General features: G+C 31.7%; 1 long non-coding RNA gene across 1 annotated transcript; it reads left to right on the top strand.

The window, feature by feature from the left end:
• Positions 1-2,461: 2,461 nt before the first annotated feature.
• Positions 2,462-3,253, top strand: LOC121210910 (uncharacterized). Its single transcript, XR_005906181.1, has 2 exons — positions 2,462-2,698; positions 2,926-3,253. It is a non-coding gene; the product is annotated as an uncharacterized lncRNA (long non-coding RNA).
• Positions 3,254-20,219: the final 16,966 nt, after the last annotated feature.

Below are 20,219 nucleotides of genomic sequence, written 5' to 3'. Positions count from 1 at the left end.
ATTAAAGCAAGAAAGGAATAATAAATAAAGCACCTGCTCGGTAACCACTAGGGTTTGGTGTAGCTCTACCTAAGGCGGGTTCCTACGACTCACTATATGAGGTTCGGTTCTAAAGTAAAGGTACCTGAACCAGCAGATTCCTCGATCCTCACCCATTATAGGCTCATATAGATCGAGTTCAGTTCAAGGGAATACATTTCCCTACGGCTGCACGGAGATAAAAATCTCACGAAAACGTAGGTACGAATGTATCCTGAAAGTGGTCCACTATCCTACACGGAGGTGAAAACCTCACGAAGGAATAGTTTCTCACTCCCACTTAAAAGGTAAGACTGAGTGATCATGCAATGCAATATGCAAAAAATATTTAAAGACTCGAACCAACAAAGCAGGTATTATGACCAAGATCACAAAGATAACAGATGAAATGCAATAAAATGATCGTATTTTAAATCAAATTTTCAATTTTCAATGAAAAGACACAAATTAATCAATTTACGACTTGACTCTCTTGTCCCCAGTGGAGTCGCCAAGCTGTCGAAACCATTTCTTTTCGTTTGAAAACGGTTGACTTTTATTTTGAAAATGAAAACGAAAAAAATGAGAGTCGCCACTGATCCTTTTTGATGAGGTGTGATCAAGCCACCTCATGATTGATTGTTTTAATAAAACGTTTTAATTTACTAAAACAACAGTTTTGGTCTACGGAATTCGAGAAAACAGGTTCGGGAGTCGGTTATGTACGAGGAAGGATTAGCACCCTCGTAACACCCAAAATTGGTACCTAATTGATTAATTAATGTATAAACATCGAAATTTGAAAACTTGAAGAGAATTTAAAATACGATCCTCTCTTTTTTATTAACGTTGATTAAGGGAAAAAGCTTGAATAGATTAAAACGAGCATTAAATGCCTTCTCATCTCGAGATAAAATGTCACATCCCGTAAGTTAGGACTCGACATTCGAATCTCAAAAATAAGTTTGCCTCTTACTTTTTATTTTAAAGATCATGTTTTGATTTTTTGAAAGGATATACGGTCGTTTAAATCGAGAAGAATCAGAATCTCGTAAGTTAAGGTACGACTTTCTCGAGTTTCTAAACGCAGAATATCACCTTTATTTTTATTTGAAATCCATGTATTTTAAGGTTTAAAAGGATATTTGGTTATTTAGATTCAACGAGAAAATCGAAACCCCGTAAGTTAGGGTACGTTTACTCGAATTTTCCAAATACCGAACATTGCCTCATTTTTTAAAAACTCTTTTTTGAATAATAGTGATTACAAAAGTTGAACGATGCATGCTATTTAATAGGAATATAATAAAATGATCTATTATGAATAAAGGGACAATTAAATGAGACCTTTGAAATGATTTAAATGAAATGTGAAAGAATGATAATATACAACATGAAGTAATAATTCATGAATAAAATGTTTCAATAATGAATCTCAATAACACAAAAATACGAATAAAGGAATCATAACATACATAATGGCGATAATCACACAACATATGCCTCTTTAATATCAATATTAATAATCAAAGAAAGCAAAACAACATAATATATAAAACAGTTTGAAGTAAATAGTATAAAACAATTTAAGATAAATAATATGTAAAACAATTAAGAAGAATAATATACAAAGCAATTTAAAACAAATAATACATAAGACAACTTAAAATAATATATGAAAAACGTTTAAAATAAATAATATATAAAAAGAAGTCTAAACTAAATAATATACAAAACCGTTTAAAAAGAATAAATGATATATATATAAAATACAATTTAAAATAAATAACAATATATATAGTAGTTTTAAATAAATGATATGTAAAAATTTTAAAATGGATAATAATTTGAATTAGTTTAAAATACATAATATGTGAAAAAATTAAAATAAACAATAATGAAACAATTTGAAATAAATAATACATGAGAAAAAGGGGTGAAAATAAATAAATAAATAAATAACAAGTTTGAAAAATAAATTAAAATCCAACAGATTTGGGACTTAATCAGGATAAAAACGAAATTAAAGGTAAAAACTATAATAAATAAACAAATGAGGTCCAAAGTCAAAAATTGCAAAAAGGCCAAGGACCGAATGGGAAAAATATCTCCTGTTCCCAAAACGATGCCATTTTTTATGGGACCCAAATAAAATCTAAAAAAGAATTCAAGGGAAAAATCAAAAGATGCAAGAAAGTTTAAAAATAGGGACCCAATCGAAAATAGCCTCAAAAGCGGAAGGACTGAGGGTGCAAATAAACCCTCAGTCCAAAAACACGCGGATCCTAGGCTGGTATGGGTTGGATCTCAGATATGGGTCGCTAAACGACGCCGTTTTGAGGCCACTGAAACGGCCTTAAACGACACTGTTTTGTACGTCTAATAAAACCCCTTTTTAAAAAAAAAAACCTTATTTCAGCTGTGATTTAAAACAAAAAAAAGGAAAAGAGTTCTGGGTTTCTCTCTGAGGCTTCTGTTTCCGGCGATCGGACCACCGTCCGTCCGTCTCCGGCGACTACCGTGTACGGCGGCCAGAGGTACGAAACTGACCCTCTTTTAATCCCTTCGCTCCCCTCGCTCCCCTCGCCTCAAATCTATGTTTAAAACAAACAAAACCCTCTAGAAAATCAGAGAGAGCCAAGGGAATTCTTCGGTTGTGACTTCCCTGACCCAAAAAAAGGTGAGAAGAATCCTATTTTTTTAATAAAATATGTATGTGAGCACTATATCTGGAATAAACTCGTGAAAGAAAATGAAAAATCACCTTTTTTTGCCAATATTGTTTCTGTTTTTTATTGCTATTGATGTCTGTGTAAAAAAATACAAGATGATTCCTTTTCTTTTCATAACCGAGTACAAAGATATTTTTTTGTTCCCCTTTTTCTGTTGTCTTGTGTTTTTATGCAGGCACGAGGGTGTATGCTGGCATGTAAAGAGGTATGGAGAGGGTACATGGCGAGGTGGTTATGGCTGTGGGTGCACGGAGGCCGACGTGGAGGCATGAGCGGCGCTGGGGCTGGTCGAGGCACAATAATGGAAACCCTAGGGTTTCCTGAGAATTGTTTGACCTTTGGGCCACTTGAGCCAATGTAATTGGGTTCTAGGGTTTGGGTTAGTTTTTTGGGTTAGGTTTATTGCTGGCCAATTTAGTTTTTGTTGTTGGGCTATTGAATCATTGTAATTTGGACGGTGGATATTTGGACTATTAATTTTATTTGGTTTTATTATTTTTTAATTTTTGTTTATAACGGGCTAGGCAAATTTAGCCTGTTACACTCATTAAGTAACAAAAAAAAAAGCAAAAAGAAGCTCTTGAACAAGTGCAAACAAAGGCAGATACAAGAGGATAAAGTGCAATTCTAGTCCCTTATAGATAATTAGATTTTTAATTGATATAAGGGTAAATTATACTCTAGTCCTCAAAAAATAAAAAATATTCTATTTAGTCATTTAAAAAAAGATAAAATCTATATTTGGCACCTCAAAAATTTATAATTCAATTTTGAATTCACCCTGTAAATATTTACAACAAAAACAAACTCTCTCTATCCAAAATATGTCAAAAATTGCACAACAATCTAAGTAAGTTACAAAATTTTATTGTCTAAAAATTTCTTAATAAAAATATTTACTTAATACCAAGTTCTATGAGTGATAATATAAATTTATGAGATTTAATATGATTTAAGAAGTTTAGAGCTGAGAAGGAGAGAGCTTTTGTGAAGGAATGAACCAACTCCATCAATCACTTAATTTAATAATTGAACTAATAATTCCCTTAAAAGATGCTTTGCAATACCCATCACTTGCTTTTCGTGCAAAAGTAAAAGACAAAATTGGAAATTGTTACCGGCCTCTTATTAAATGGGAAAATTGCTTTTTAGCCCTTTCCTAAAATTAATTCTTCAATTGCAGTCCTTTTAGCCTCTTGGTCAAATGGATAATTTGCATTTTTTACTACTCTTAAAAGTTAATAATTCAATTGGAGTTGGTTTCAACACTTAGTGTTTTTTTTTAACATTAATCAAATTATAAGTTCTTATCAACCAGGGGCGAAATTAGGGGGCTGGCACCCTAAAATAGAAAATTTTTCATTTAGGCCCTTTAAAATTTTTAAAATTTTAAATTAGTAAAGGTAAAATTGTACTTTTTCATAAAAATATAAAAATTTGATTCAATCCTTTAAAAATTATAAAAATATAGGCTATTAAAATGGTGAAATTGCATTCTTGCTATCGTAAAAATTACAACTTAATTTTGGCTCCCTTAATTTTTTTTTCTAGTTTCACCCCTATTATCAATCATATCTGCTCTTTTTGATATAATGCCTAAAATTACCCATATATTCTCCTCACCCCTTAAATAGAAGGATAATATGCTTCAGCGCACTCAAACCTACGTTCTCCTACATTGGCAACAATACCAATGCCAATCGAGCTAAAACTCAATCGGCGTTTCAACTCTTAGTTAAATGAAAAAAAAAACGCATTTCTTGCTGTTTTAAAAATTAAAAATTTAATTTAAACTCTTTTAACATTAAAATTTTCACTTTCACCCGTTAAAATTAAATTTTATAATTGTATCTTTGCGATTAATATTTATACTCAAGAATAGAACGAAACTCAAACATGAAGAAAACGATAGAACTAATTACTTTTACAACTAGTCATAAATAATTAAAAATTTAAGCTCTGATTTCTTGACTTTTTTTAGATAATATAATATTGTTATATACCAATATTGTAAATTAGGTCAAATTTTGTTATTAGTCCTAGTATTATGTGTAAGTTACAGATACAATCTATATACTTTAATTTGGTCAATTTTAGTTATTATACTTTTTGAATTTTAAAATTTCAATCCCGACTCAAACGATGGCAATGAGATTCAGTAGGTCAAATTCTACTATAAGTTTCATATTATCCATAAGTTGTGGCTTAGTTCATGTTTTTTAATTTGATAATTTTTTGTTTTTATACTTTTCAAATTTTAAAAGTTCAGTTTTAACTCAAATAGAAGCCATTAAATTCATGAACTAAAATAGCGTTACTTTTTTTTAGTATTATATCGAAATAAAAAAACTAATATGACATATATATAATATATTTACCGCGTAAGATTTAAAAAATAATAGAAATTAATGACTGTAATTTAAGTTATGACCAAGGACGAATTCAAGGGTGACTCCCCTAATAAAATTTCTTTCCAAGTCATTTAAAAAATTATAAATTAATATAATTATAAAATTATATTTTTAATTCTCTAAAAAATTATAATTTAAGTCCAACCTCCAACTTGTTTCTACTTTCACCAGTCACCACCTAAAAATAACTAATTTTAAATAAATAAACTAAATGGGTAATAGCAGAAACTACTAACATATATATCATGGCATACGTTTGTTTTCAAAATAAAGTATAGCAGCCATGCAGAAAAAGGCAATTTTGGTATAACTTTTCAATAAACTAAACGCTAGTTTTCAAAAAGGCAACATGGTAGCCTTCCACATTGTTGCTTCAGGCTAGGGTTATTGGAATGTCATTTTCTTAAATTTCTTTGAAAGAAACGATTGAAGAGATTAGCTTATTAAACTGAAAATCGATGCAAAAGTTGTTACCGTCAACCATAAAATCGATTAATCAGGGCTCAGAAATAAAATCAAAAACTAACCTTAAAAAAACACGACATTAAAAATAGTCATCTTTACATCATAGTTAAACTAAAAATCTTATAAATTTTATAAAAAATTCAAGAATTTTTTATGTATTTTTATATATATATATTTATAATCTTTTTATAATTTTATATACTTTATATAATTTTCAATTTTTTAAAAGAAATTTAGATTTTTTAATAATTTTTTTATATATAATTAGAATTAAAATATAAAAATTTAAAACTAAAATTATTATCATATCAATTAAAAAAATGTCACGTTATTATTTTATTAACGAATCGAGTCATCAGAAATTTCTAAAACATCAATCACCAATTACCAAAACAAAAATTTATTCATAGTTAAAATAACAATATCTCCTATACATTATTGAAAATTAAAACAGGTGAGCTCCATTGACAATGAAACAAAAATAATGTATAGAGAGAGGTATCTTTTCTAGTTCCAGTATCCCTTTCAGATTTTTGGGTTAATGATTAAAAACCTGACATTGGAAAACTACTAAGGGCCAAGGCAAATTACATGCCAAAAGAAAAGAATTTTAAGTATTTTCAAGATTTAGGGAAGTTAGGAGGCTGTCATCTCACCATGATGATTTCAAATCAGTGCCTTGGTGACTGATAAAAAAGTAACAGTTGCATTTCGTCAATACCTGCATGACTACTCTTAAACCATAACAATGACCAATTAATTGAGATTGCATAATTAATAGCATTTATGAAATAATGTAGTCCCTGGATTGATTTCTTTAATGCTCAACAGTGTCTGAGGGTTTACTGGCCTCAGCCGGCGCTGGGTTTGATTTCTCTTCTTCTTTAGGTGCTTTTTATTTAGGCTTGAAGGGACTGTGCAAATTAAGTAAAGGAAAACAAAATTTTTAGACATTTAAGGGAGAGCTAGGAGATAAGGTGATGGGTTGATGGGGAATGGAAGTGGAGCATGCTGTGAGGTTGACGATGATGATGAATGGGTATGACTATTTAGTTTTTCTAAAAACTGAAACAGGTATTTGGGGTTAGTAGAGAGGTTTTAGAAAAATCATATTTTATAATTTTTAAAATTTTAAATATTTTTATGTATTTTTTTAATATTTTTTAGAATTAAGATTAAATTATTAAAATTTTTAAATATTGGAGAATTTAATGGCAGAGTAATAAAAAGGATCAAAATTTGAAAATATTGGTGATCAAATAAAATTATTTAATAATTTAGTGACTAAAATAGAACCATTTTCATAGTTGGATGATTATTTGCGTAGTTTACCCTATATTTTAATTTGATATAATCTAATATCACTATTTTTATATATTACGAGTTAGTTCAAATATAGGGTGAAGCTAAAAATTATTTTTTGGATGTAAAATTAAATTATGTATTTTTATGAGAATTAAAATGCAATTTCATCATTGTGTTAATTAATATATTTATAATTTTTAAATGATTAAATTAAGCTTTTATCATTTTAGAAGGCCAAAGTACAATTTAATCATTTACTAACTTATAATTTCATAAAAATTGAAGAGAAAATGTTATTTTCCCATTTTAGAGGGACGTGGCTCCTACCAAGGCCCTTTGGTGTCGCCTTTCAAATAGTTAACATCACTAACTATTTTTGCTAGAAAATTAGCCTTAATTTTTTCTTTAAAAAAAAACTTCTTTCCAACTCATTATATTGATAACATGTATTTTTTTTTATGTTGGAATTGATGTTTTCAGAAAAATCCATGTTAACATTTTAATAGTTATAGATAATAGTATTAATTGATTGAAATGAATTGATAATATTATAAAATTAAAAAAATTTATGTCAAATTAAAGTATAAGAATCGAATTCTCAATTTGAACATAATAAAATGACCAAAACCAAAATTTTATTATATACATTTAACTCTTACAATTTAAACAAAAAATAAAATTGAAATTCAAAATTTTAAATTCATATTTACTAACTAAATATTAAAATAAGTTTGTACGGGGTCTACAAGAATGATAAATCTCCAAGCTAGTATTTAATTATGTTCAATCAATTTCTTTCAAAATATTGTCTATACTCTACTAACTACCTTGATGAATGAACATGTGCACATTTTTGTTATGTGCACGTTTTGTTTTCAAATTAGGTGGAATGCTTACCCAAGGCTACTAAACTACAAAAAACAAAAAAAAAAAATCAATCATGCAATTGTTATACTTAGACTAAGTTAAGTCACTATTGTATTTGTTGATACTATAATACAATAAGGAAGAGAGAATGAGAAGAGAGTGGTGGATGTCACGGAGGTTGGTTCACCCAATCGGGACGGAGAGTCGGAGGTAGCAAAGAGTGATGGTGAGGAAACTGCCAAGACTGTGATCTAGAGGTGGGATGACAGTTGGCTTGGTATATCTAGAGAGTCAATTCTTTCTTCATTGTTCCTGAAGGTATTTATAGGCGAGGGTTCCATGTAAGATAATGTTAACATGTTGGACTTGCCATTTAGGTATCATTACGAAACATGTGCAGCAAATGTCTTCGATGGGACGAGGGTGTCTGTGATAGGATAGATCCTACCATTCAATTTGACTTGATGGTATAAAGTAGTTGAGTCCACGTGGTGTTTGGTAACCAATGTCTCCATATTCCCAACAAAAGCCTGAAGACTCGGGTATCGGATGGCTTACACTTTTCTAGATTGTCTTTCTAGAAGGGAGGACTTGTGGGCGACTTCTTTATTTTTTGTCAACTAGCTTACTATTTGGGTGCCCTTTTGGCTTTCCATGTGTCCTTACAGAGATGGTGGTATAGCAATGTTCCCCCAATTCAAGTTGAGAGGGGAGTTACAAAGTGGCTTTCTTCGAGACATCTTGTCCTCTTGGTCTTTTTTCTTTAACAACTTGCTCCAAATAGTGGTCTTGCTTAATAGTGAAACATTGTAACAAAAATTATAAGATTCTACCATAAATGCACTCTAAGGACTGTGTTATTAAGGAGTCGTGATAATGATGAACAATAACCTTTTGGAACAAGTAGTGAGTTGCCATTGAATGTTGCTTGTTTTTCAAAACAATGAGTTTTGAGAGATAGGTGTCTATATATTCTTTGGGTTTTCTTCTTTGGGGTTACTTTACCTTATTTGTTTTTCAAATTTCTACAACCGTTCTTACCGTTTCTTCATTCTAAGAGGTTATTTTCTTTTATTCGTCTTATAGCTCTTCTTTTCTATATTGTTAGGGTTGTTTTTTTATTGTTTTTCTAAAAAAATGGCCAAGGGAGATGAACGGTCTGTGAAGACTTATAGTAAAGGTGATGGTTGTATTGATAGTGATTCGCCGAGAGAGGTGGTGAAGGATTGAAAAACTACCAAGAAAAAGTTTGAAAAGGGTTATTCCCATGAAGTCCAAATGGGGAAGCGATTAGCCTTAGCTACCCATGCTCTAACAACCCATCGGAAGATGAAGAATATGTTGATATTTCATGGGCTACTTGTAAAACATCATAAGTATGAATTCAATATCTAAAAAGGGTCGCATAATCTGATTGATGTATTTGGCCCTGATTCTAATGGTGGGAAGCCTAGGTTCTTCCTTTCATTGTTTCTTCTTGAAATGAGTTTTACTCTTCCCCTTTTGGATTCGGGACATTCTTTATGACTTCAACATGGCACTAGGGCAATTGACAAGTCTCTATTAGTGGTTATTGGTTGGGGTTTTTTTTATCATGTTTCTCAAGAAAGGCGTATACCTTTTTATCTGGATGTTCTGGTATATGTATTTCCTGCGAGAATTAAATAAGAAGAGACTTCTTAGGTTGTTTGAGTTCACCCCTTAGGCAACTTCTCCCCAGACGGGGGACCTATTTTACAATGAGGAGGTGACAATGAATGTTGATTACATTAAGTGTATCATTGTAGAATTGAAGTTTGGTAAGAGATTTGGCTTTTCCATCGAATGGACATGCCTCTCTACTAGGAAATTCTATTATCATCCATGTTTACAAGATATTTCTAGGGCTCCCACTAGCTCAAGATGATAAACCAAAAGGGGATATTAGTGCTTCCTCTCGACATTACTTTAAGAAGTGTCTCCAAGTATTGTCTAGGGGAGAGAGGTGTTAGAGGGTACATTACTCAAGACATAGTGAATAAATTTCAAAATGATGGGACTATGCCCTTGGCGACATACACTCTCCCTTTTCATGTCAAATCTGGGATAGCTAAATTCCTTTAGGGGCTGACTTAAGAGCCTAGTTATATTACCAAGTTTTGCGATCTACATGATCAGATATGGGAGGAGCCACTAGATACTAGTCAAATTATCCCTTATATTCATGATGATCTTCAGTTGGATGCTTCATAACCTCTTAATTTTGATGACAATAAGTTTGGTAATGGTTTCTTATATAATTGTTTTTGTCGTTATTGCATGCATTTTTTTATAAGGGGCAACAGAAGAAGATCGTATTCAAGTTGTTCAACTCGAGAAATAAAGATTTGGATCTGACTTGAAAAGAAGAAACCAAATGGATTTAGGAAAACAAAGAAAGCAAAAATAAAAAAATTTAAGAACAAAGAATAAATATTCAAAACAATAAATAAACAAGCGATAGATTAAAAAGTGGAAGATGGGTCGAATAAATCGATAGATATGATGGATAGATGGATAAGTATCCAACTGAACCATTTGAGATATAAACCCCAACTAATTCAATTAACGAATCTAATCAAACCTCCAAGAAATAATACTTGACAAATTGAAGGATGAAGAATGAATTCTCATGACCCCTTAAAGAAAATTGAGAAGAAAATTGTTTCTAAAAATCACAAGAAAGCAATCTTGTACAAAAAAGATAACTCCTAGAGTTGAAAATTTTATTAATGAAAAACAAATGTCTTCCTAATAAACAATTAAGAGACTTTTATATAGGCTAACTAATTATATCCAAATAAAAGTCTCAAGTATAATGAAACTCTAATTAATTAACAAGTAGTTTTAAACTAAACTTTCTTGTTTGACTAAGAAACATAAAACTCTTAAACAACTTAAAATACTTAAAAAAATCCAAAATTATAAATAAATAAATAATAAAATAATAAAACCTAATAAATACAATATTGGGCTCATAAGCAATAAAAATTAGACCTATAATCGAACCCAATATGATTTAAACTCGAATTAAAGCTGAAAACTCATAATTTCTCGTAATAATTTTGTCCAAAAATTATGTTTGTGCAGTCTTCACTAAAATACTCATAAATTGAGTTTCCAAACTTGAAATCGAGCGATTCAAAGTAAATTTTGAAGCTAAGAGATAGATATTTGAACATTATGAAGACATTTCAACCCAAAAATATCTAGATTGTTCCTTGGTAGTTAATAGCCTTGAAATCTCTTGAGAGGCAATAGTCAAAAGAGATTGGCTTAGTGGGTAGCTGGTGTAGAAAAATCAACACGAACCTTCACAACCTTATCTCCTTTAGAAAACTTGGGCACCATTTCATAGAGATGAGAGAGTTTGCTCGCAGTATTCTTGATGATGATATATATTAGATGTTGATGGGTGGTTTCGACAATAAAGGCTTGAATGGCCCATTTATTTTTTACTCATTTTATAATCATGGTGGTTACATTGAAACATCATATATAATCACAAAGAGAACTCATTTTCTAGAAGATGGTTATCAAATAAGTTGGAGACTATTGGAGTGTTTTTTTGGCCAAAAAGTGACTCATGAAATTCCAAACCAATTGCTCGAAAAAGTGGATGGATCTTCGAGGCAACGATAGGTACTACTATCGAGCTGTTTATAAGAGGGTCATAAAGAAGGCTTTGTGTAATGCCTCAAAAGTTGTATTTTTGTTTCTATGAATTTATGACACATAACTGTGTATCTGCTTCAGTGGTTAAGTGTTCTGGGTGCGTGTGTGAGGTCCCAAGTTCAAGCCTTAGCTTTAGGAAATTTTGGCTTTTTCCTGAATTAAGCCTTAACTTCTAGTCGGCAGGCTTATATTAAGTATTTGTAATTTCATATCAGAATGGGCCTGCTGGTCTGGTGGTTAGGTGGAGTGCTTGTTTGTATGAGGTCCTGAGTTTGATTCTTGGCTTTGGCTTTATTTTTGCATGGTTCTGGGGAGGAGTTTGAATGGCAATAGAATTCTGAGTAGTGGGGATTTGGTGGAGAGAATTAAGGGGGAAAAGGTTAGGGGGATATCAGAATTATCCCATTTGGTTTCTTTTTGCAAAATCTGGGTTCCCCATCTCCCTCTCTACCGAAATTCCCTATCTCTTTCCCCTATTCTTGTTCGTTATTTTCGTTGGTTTCCAAATTGCCTTCAGTTGTCCTACGGCGTTATCGCGCGTTCAGTAAGTGTGTTTGTAGCGTTTTGGTTCTGGGACTGTAAAATCATTATTTAATGAGTTTAGTTCATGTTTAGGAGGAGACTGATAGGCTGGAAGTCACGCTTTTTCGACCTGAATCGGGATTGAGTTCAGTTGTTATCGGTAAGCCGTTTATGCATTTATGGAATTCTCTGTTTCAATTCGATTTTATTGTGTATTAAGTGTTAAACTGGTATTTATCGGTTAATAATAGGTTCTGGAGTGCTCGGGGTTGTCTTAGCTTCAAGTCGATACCAGGTGTATACCCAAAAATACAAAAATCAAGAATCGACGAAAGCTAAAAAATAAATCTGTCGATGCCATATGGGCGTATGGTTGCCCGTGTGGTAGGCCGTATGGCAGTATACGAGTATATGATTGATGAGCCAGACCGTGCGCACAAGATATGGACGCGTGACATGGCCGTGTGATAGCCGGTGAGGCCGTGTGCGAGACACGGGCTCAACCAATTGGGCCGTGTGGGCCACACGGGCGTGTGGATTCTGGGCCAGGTCGTGTGATCCACACGAACAAGGCCAATTTGGGCCATGTGGGCCTCACGGGCAGACCACATTGGCGTGTGAGCCCATTTTTCTAGAAAACTCTGTAAGGTTGCATTGGTCGCCCAAGTCAACTGTGACCTTCCATAGGTTCTGTAAGCATTACTTAGATTCCTAATTTCATGATCTGATTATGTGATGTATGATTTAAGCATGTGACACTTAGCATGTAAATCTGAACTATTTGAATAATATGATAGACTGCATTTTAGCATGTCATTTATGCATGTTACATTGCATCGGGGTTAGGTTGATGTTAGATTGGAAGAAGTATTCTGAAAGGCTTTTAAGCTTGATATCTGGCAGCTCAGCTGTAATTATCTGATTATGTGTCGCATTATGGTACAGCCTGGTGTGTAGGGATGAGTGGGTTGATTTTATCCCCACATGGTGTGTAGGGTTGGACGGAGATGGAGTGTAGAGGCTGATGGGTAAGACTTTGATAATCTATTCTGCATCTATATCTGAGTAGGCTAAGGCCCAGATTTTTTCTGTAATGGGCTCTGGCCCCAAACTGTATTCTTATGTATGATTGAATGCATGTTTTATCTGTGGGGATTACACACTGAGTTTTCGAAAACTCACCCATTTTCTATTTTATCTGTTCAGGTATCTATTCAGGTAATCCCTAGTAATAGACGGGTCAGAGCAGCAGAAGACTCAACGGTGGCCACATGGTTTTCCACTTGGACTATTTTCTGTTTTCTGTTTTCTTATGATTTAATTTATATTTGGGGAAGATTTGATGTAACTAAGGCCTTTATGGATTTTTTATTAGTTTTGGATTTTACAATGTTTTACGATTTTTACTACTAGTAGTAAGAAAACTCAGGTATTCAAAAGAATCAAATGTTTTATGAAACTACCACGCATACTAAATCGTTTTAAAAGCTTCTGAAAAGTTTAACATTTTGAAAATGGTTAATGCCTGAAAACAAATGATATGTTTTTAGAAGATAGCATAAGATAATGAAAAGAGGTACCTATGGAGAAATGGTCTTAACATCATTTTGATTTCTAAAGCACTATCATGTGACATCGCTAGATTCAGCCATAACGTCTAGTCCGAGTTTGGGGTGTTACACTTTGCACTTGATTTCATTAGATGTACCAAGAATGTTCATGTGATTTCTATACTAGGCCTGATGGTATTTCGTATCTCCCGATTTGTTCTACACAAACTTTAGAAATTTGAAGGATGTTTATGGTTGTTGAAGGCTTCTAGGGCAATGACTCGTATGGGTAATTCTAGATAGGTTAATTTGTTTTCATCCCTTTCACTTCCTGTATCAATTCTACTTTGAATTGCTAAGTTGTTCTTTTATAGAAATGATATTGTTGCCTTAAAAATGTTGAGATATGGCCAAAAGGTCAGCATTACTTCTGTAGAGATTGCCCAAATTGTTATATTCATGCTCTTCACGGAGTTCAGATTGGGCGTCATTTTCCTAAAATGCTAGGTTTTCTCACTTAAGGACCTTTTATGCAGCTCTCAACTCTATAATAAGATGCACGTTCTAGGCATTCCTTTGATCAAAGATGCGTTGTTGCTCTTATTGTTCATTTATGTGGCACTCTTGTTGGGAAAATTACTATTCCAAACAAGGTATTTTTCTCGAGTTTCTTAATCATGAGGCTGAGGTCCTGAAGCTTGCTAATAATAACTTAGATCTAGTGGGATGGAAGTCACAGTTGGCGAATGTGGTGTGGCGACGAGGCAAGCTATAGCTTATTACAAGTAATGAGTTATTTGGTCAAAACGTTTAGGAGAAGACACACTTGGTTGTGGTTGATGCTATGCTGTAACTGGTGGAATCAACGTAGCTGATGGAGTGATTCATGTTGGTGCAATAGGGGTGATAGGGTTGGAAACCAATAAATCATTCAAGATCCCCACTAGCTCTTCTAGGGTGGAAAGGAGGACATGCAAGCATTACAAAAGGAGGACATGCAAGCATTACAAAAGTGTTCCTAAAAGGACAAAAGAAGAAGGAATCTAGATAGAGTTCAAACTAGTGGAAGTTCTTGAAATAAACAGGATGAAGGAGTTAGGTAAAGCGGAGGAGTTAATCTGGTTGGTTGGGTCATTGGTCTGGCTGGTTGGGTCAACGAGGGTGCCACACTAGGATTGTGAAGCCTTAAGGTCTACGTCCGTCGCACTAATTTTTGATACAGTGATACAACAAGGAAGAGAGGATAGTGAGAGAGTGGTAGATGTCACAGAGGCTAGTTCACCTAGTTGATGTGGAGAGCTGAAGGTAGTAAAGAATGATGGTGAGGAAAGTGCTAAGGCTATAAGCTGGAGGTGGGATGACAAAATGTTAGCTTGGTATATCTAGAGAGTTGATCATTTCTTTATCGTTCCTAAAGGTATTTATTGGTGAGGGTCCTGTGTAAGATGATGTTAACGTGTTGGACTTGCCATCTAACTATCATTACAAAACGTGTGGGGTGAATATCTTCGATAGGATGTGGATGTCTGTGAAGGGGTAGGTCTTGTCATTCACTTTGACTTGATGGTATAGAGCAGTTGAGCTCATTTGTTGTTTAGTGACCGACTTCATGTTCCCAATGGAAGCTTGAGGACTCGGATATTAGATGTCTTTCATTTTTCGAATAGTCTCTCTATAAGGGAGGACTTGTGTGTGGCTTCTCGGTTTGTAACCAATTAGCTTACCGTTCGGTTGTCCTTTTGGCTTGCCACGTGTTCTTACATGGATGGTGGTATAAGAATATTAATGGATGTATTATTTTTGTATTGATAATATTGGTATGTTTCAGTGTAATGTTTCGGGTTTATCAATGTTTTTATATATTTTTTAGAGGGATCCACTTACACTGGTGTAAAATTAGTTATAAAACTAGAGTAGTTTTATACGCTTTAATAAATTTTTGTTTGATTAATATTTTAATAATCCAACCATCATATATCATATTCTATTTATATAGATAATGCATATCAAATTTGGACTAAATTAAAATTTTCTAACTATTTGTTTTACACAAGTTGGTAGTAGTCAAAACGGGTCGAAACACACTAGAATGACTGAAATGCATTGAAAATCTGACCATAATAGAATTTAAACTACTTGTCACTAGTTTAAGATTGGAACAACACGTACCGACTAGTACAATATTGACTATCATAACATCAATGGACCCAAAGGGCTTTGTAGTGTCCTTGATTAAAAAAATAGATAAATTACTTATTCAACTCTCTTATAATTTATAATTCAATTTAAGTCTTTATTTTTTTTATTTTACTTTGACATCAACAATATAAAATTTCATAAAAGAATTTTTTTTAATTTCCCCTCTACTTAATTTAGCATATAACTTATTAAATCTATGCCTCTTATTATCAAAACCAATTAAGTTCCATAAATAGGTATCAAAGTTGTTAGAATGGTATGTCAAATTATATATCAACCATTTGTAAATTATATGAATGTTCATGCTGATTTGATATTTATGGGGTCTCTTACGAAGACAAACTGCCTAATCTCATTCCTTAACCGATCATATCATTGGAACATATGACAAATTTTAGTATGATGAAACTTGACTTCTCCATAAAATTAGTACAATGAGTTGTTCACACCCGACAATAGTGATATCATTTGTCTTTCATACATAATTCAATAAAATTGACAACATGTTTGTTCATTATCACTTAATTTTTTCTATGTTGAGGTGTTCATTAGGTGAGTTCAGGCCAGGTCTAATTATGATATTAACATATTTTATGTTTGCTTAAGCTTGACCTAACTTGAAATATGGGCTTAAAATTTTATCTAAACTCACCTATATCGATAAAAGACTAATCCAAGCTTGTTTTAGGCTTGCCCATATTATTTTTTAAATTTTTAAAAAATATATTTATATTATATTATTTTAATATTTAATAATTTTATACCTTTTTTATTTATTGAAATTTTTTCTATAGTCATCTTAACATTGTTTTAATGTTTACATTAGAGTAGTATTACATATTTAGTATAGGTTTATTTTTTTTAATGTGTTCTACATTTCATAATATATAAATATAATATAATATAAAGTATTATAAACTTAAAACGGGTCGGGCCGCCTTGAACATTCAAACTTGAGCCCGACCAATATTTCAAACGGCCTTTTTTTTTGCCCAAGCCCATTTTTTGGGCCTAATATTTTTACCCAAATCCTCCCAAATTTCGGGTGGACCTTTGGGCTTGGACGAATAACCCGACCAATGAATAGGTCTATGCATGAGATCATCCCAATCCAGGCTTATTAATGAAAAAAAAGTTAATCATGCTTCCTTCTATATACTTTTCGAATATTTGACATTTTAAAATATGTATTTTTTTTTAGAATTTAGGTCTTATACTTATTTGATTTGAAAATTAAAATCTAATTGATAATAAAATTAATATATTTCTATTAAATATGAATACTTGACACTTTAATATTTGACGGTGTTATTTGAAAATTAAAGTCCAATTTGGTAACACATATTCATATTTAATAGAATTTAGTTAACAATGTTATCAATTGGAATTTAGTTTCTAAATCAAACAAGTGGAGGGATTATATTACTAAAATTAAAAATAGGACTAAAATTTAGAAGATCAAAGAATATAGGGACTAAGAGCAAAATTAAAGCACCAAAAAATCAATATTTATGCACTTGGTTATATATATTTACACAATTCTAAAATTGCCTATAAACTCTCAAACCTCTATATCGAAAAATAATACACACTAAGTTCAGATTAGTGGTACCCATGAACCGAGCTGCAATGTAACGACCCGAATTTTACCGTTACCGAAAAAGTGTATTTTCGGGTCTCCGTTTCTGAAAATGGATTCATAAATATTTATTAAAAATATTTACGAAGTCAATTGAGTGGTTAATTAGAGTTTAATTAAGTAAATTTAGTTTAATTAAGAGTAATTAGGAAAAATGACTAAATTGAATAAATGATGAAAGTTGAATTGTAGAATAAAAGAAAATGAAGAGGACCAAAATGGCAATTATGCCATTTGTCCTAAGTGAGGCGGCATAAACATAAAAATTGAGATTTTTTGTGTTAAAATATATATATTAAATTATTATTATATTATAGTATATTATATTATATATTATATTATATAAATAAGTAAAGAAACATAAGAAACAGAATCAAAGCAAACGAAACAGAGAAGAAACAGGGGAGAAAGAAAGAAAGAAAAAGAAAAAGGAAAATTTGGGTTTCAAGGCTCAAAGTTTAATTTGGTAAGTCAATTAAGTCATTTCTTCTTAAATTTTGATGTTTTAGAAGCTTTGGAACAAGACTTTGATGAAATTAAGTTGATATTTTGAGAGTTTATAGATTTTCAAGTATAGTTCATGTTGAATAAAATAGTGAATTAAGGGTTTAATTGTGTAAATTTCAAGCTAGAATTGATAATAGGATCAAATTGTAAAGTAAGTTATAAGTTTTATGTTGTAGGGACTAAATTGATGAAAATTTGAAATTAGGAAAGTATGCTGGAAATTTAATATTTAAATGAGAGTATGGATGAAATTTGAATAGAAATAAAGTATGAATTAAGATAGAAAAGTAAGCGAATGTAGTTAGAATTAAATTGAAATTAAAGTAAATCAACATTTTGTACTAAGACTATTTTGGACAGCAGCAGTAGTCTAAGTTTGAAAAATCACCAAAAATTGTATAAATTGAATTAGAGGATGAATAAAATATGAAATTAAATATTATTGAGTCTAGTTTCTTATAGAAGAAATGATATAAGCAATTGAATTGTAAATTATGAGATATAATGAATTTTGTGAGACAAGGTCAGAATGAATTCGGGTTCCCCTGTTCTGACTTTGGAAAATCACCAAAAATTGAATAAAAATAATTAGAGGCTTAAAGTTATATGGTTAGAATCCCTAATGAGTCTATTTTCATTAGAAATCAACGAGAATGTTATCCGAGTTCTGTACTGTGAGATAATTAATTTTTAGTGAAGAAGGGACGAAACTGTCAGACAGCAGAATAGGGGTGAATTTAAATAATAAACTGTACTTAATGGCTAAACCAAAAATTCTGAAAATTTTATTGTAAGAAGATTTGTGAGTCTAGTTTCAGGAAAAATTAGCGGATCTTAATTTAGAATTCTATAACTCAAGATATGAATTAGTAATGTATTAATGATTATAAATTGTATTAATTTCGTAGTCAATGTGGTACCAGAAATCTCGGCTAAGAAAGGACAAGACAAAGTCAACGGGAGTTAGCTCGAAAATTACGGTTTGTATTTCTATAATCCGAACCTAATACTTAATTGTTGAATTTATTTCTTAATATGTATATTAAGTGTTTTGAAGTAAGAATTATTGTGTTTTGCAAATGAAATGGATTGATATAGTATGTGATGAAATTATTGAATTTATATTGATTGAATTGGCGTATATATATAGATATATATATATTGAATATTGAATATATATTGATTATTTGAATTGAATTGAAATATAAATTGTTTGAAAATTTTAAATATGAGATTTGTGATATTTGGATATTTGTTATTGAAAAGTGAATTGAATTGTATTGAATTATGAATTTATGTGATTAATTAAAATGTGTATTGATTGAAAAAATTGAAAGTGAATTGAATACCCTATTAACAGTATCGGGCTGAGTCGGATATAGTTGGCATGCCATAGGATTGGAAGTGTTCAGGGATTCTTCGACCTCGAGTCGATGAGACACTGGGTGTCACTATATTTCTTCGGATAGATTCGATGAGGTACTGGGTACCAACTTTACTTCGGCTAGGCCGATGAGACACTGGGTGTCAAATATTGCTTCGAACTATCCGATGAGGCACTGGGTGCCATATTGGTGTGTTTGGTTGGATCCGTGTATCCGCCAAGGTCCGAGTCTTGTTAATAGGGGTAAATAAGTGAAAAGATAAGTTGAGTGAATTTGATTGATTGAGCTATTGAATGAAATGAGAAATTGAATTGAGAATTGAAATTGAGATATGAGATTGAAAACATGAACCAAAAGGTTCATGAAATGAGTGAAGTTCAAATGGATGATGATTGATGTTAAAATGAATTAAAATGGTATATTGTTAAGAAATAAAGTGTGAAAACAAGTAAATATATTGTATAGAATTTATACGGTAAGTAAATGAAAAGAATTGAACAAATATGTTATTGTGTTTGTTATATGACTTGTATAGAATTTATATGGTAAGTAATTGAAAATTTATCTATAAAAAAATAAATGAATACTTATAATTGTTATTGTGATTTTAAGTTTAATTGTTATATTATTAAGTGTTCGGATTATGGAAATACCACTGAGTATACCATACTCAGCGTACGGTTTGTTTCCGTGCGCAGGTTTAGTAAAGATAGAACGTTGAATCAGCATCCCAATTCGATCCCGAATTCATTAAGGTAAAGTGTGTTAATTTTTGGTAATGGCATGTACCTAGGATGTTTTATGAGAGTCATTTAGGTTGTAGATGTACTCATGAAATGAGTAAATTATGGTTGGCAACGGTATGTAGTATGAATTTTGAAATTTACTGTTCATATTGGACCGCGAGGGCCCATTAAAGGGACGAC

The sequence above is a fragment of the Gossypium hirsutum genome, chromosome A12 (genome assembly GCF_007990345.1).
Source record: "Gossypium hirsutum isolate 1008001.06 chromosome A12, Gossypium_hirsutum_v2.1, whole genome shotgun sequence".
NCBI classification, from domain to species: Eukaryota; Viridiplantae; Streptophyta; class Magnoliopsida; order Malvales; family Malvaceae; genus Gossypium; species Gossypium hirsutum.
The sequence above is the reverse complement of the archived record's forward strand: the minus strand, read 5'-3'. Positions and strand labels throughout refer to the sequence as shown.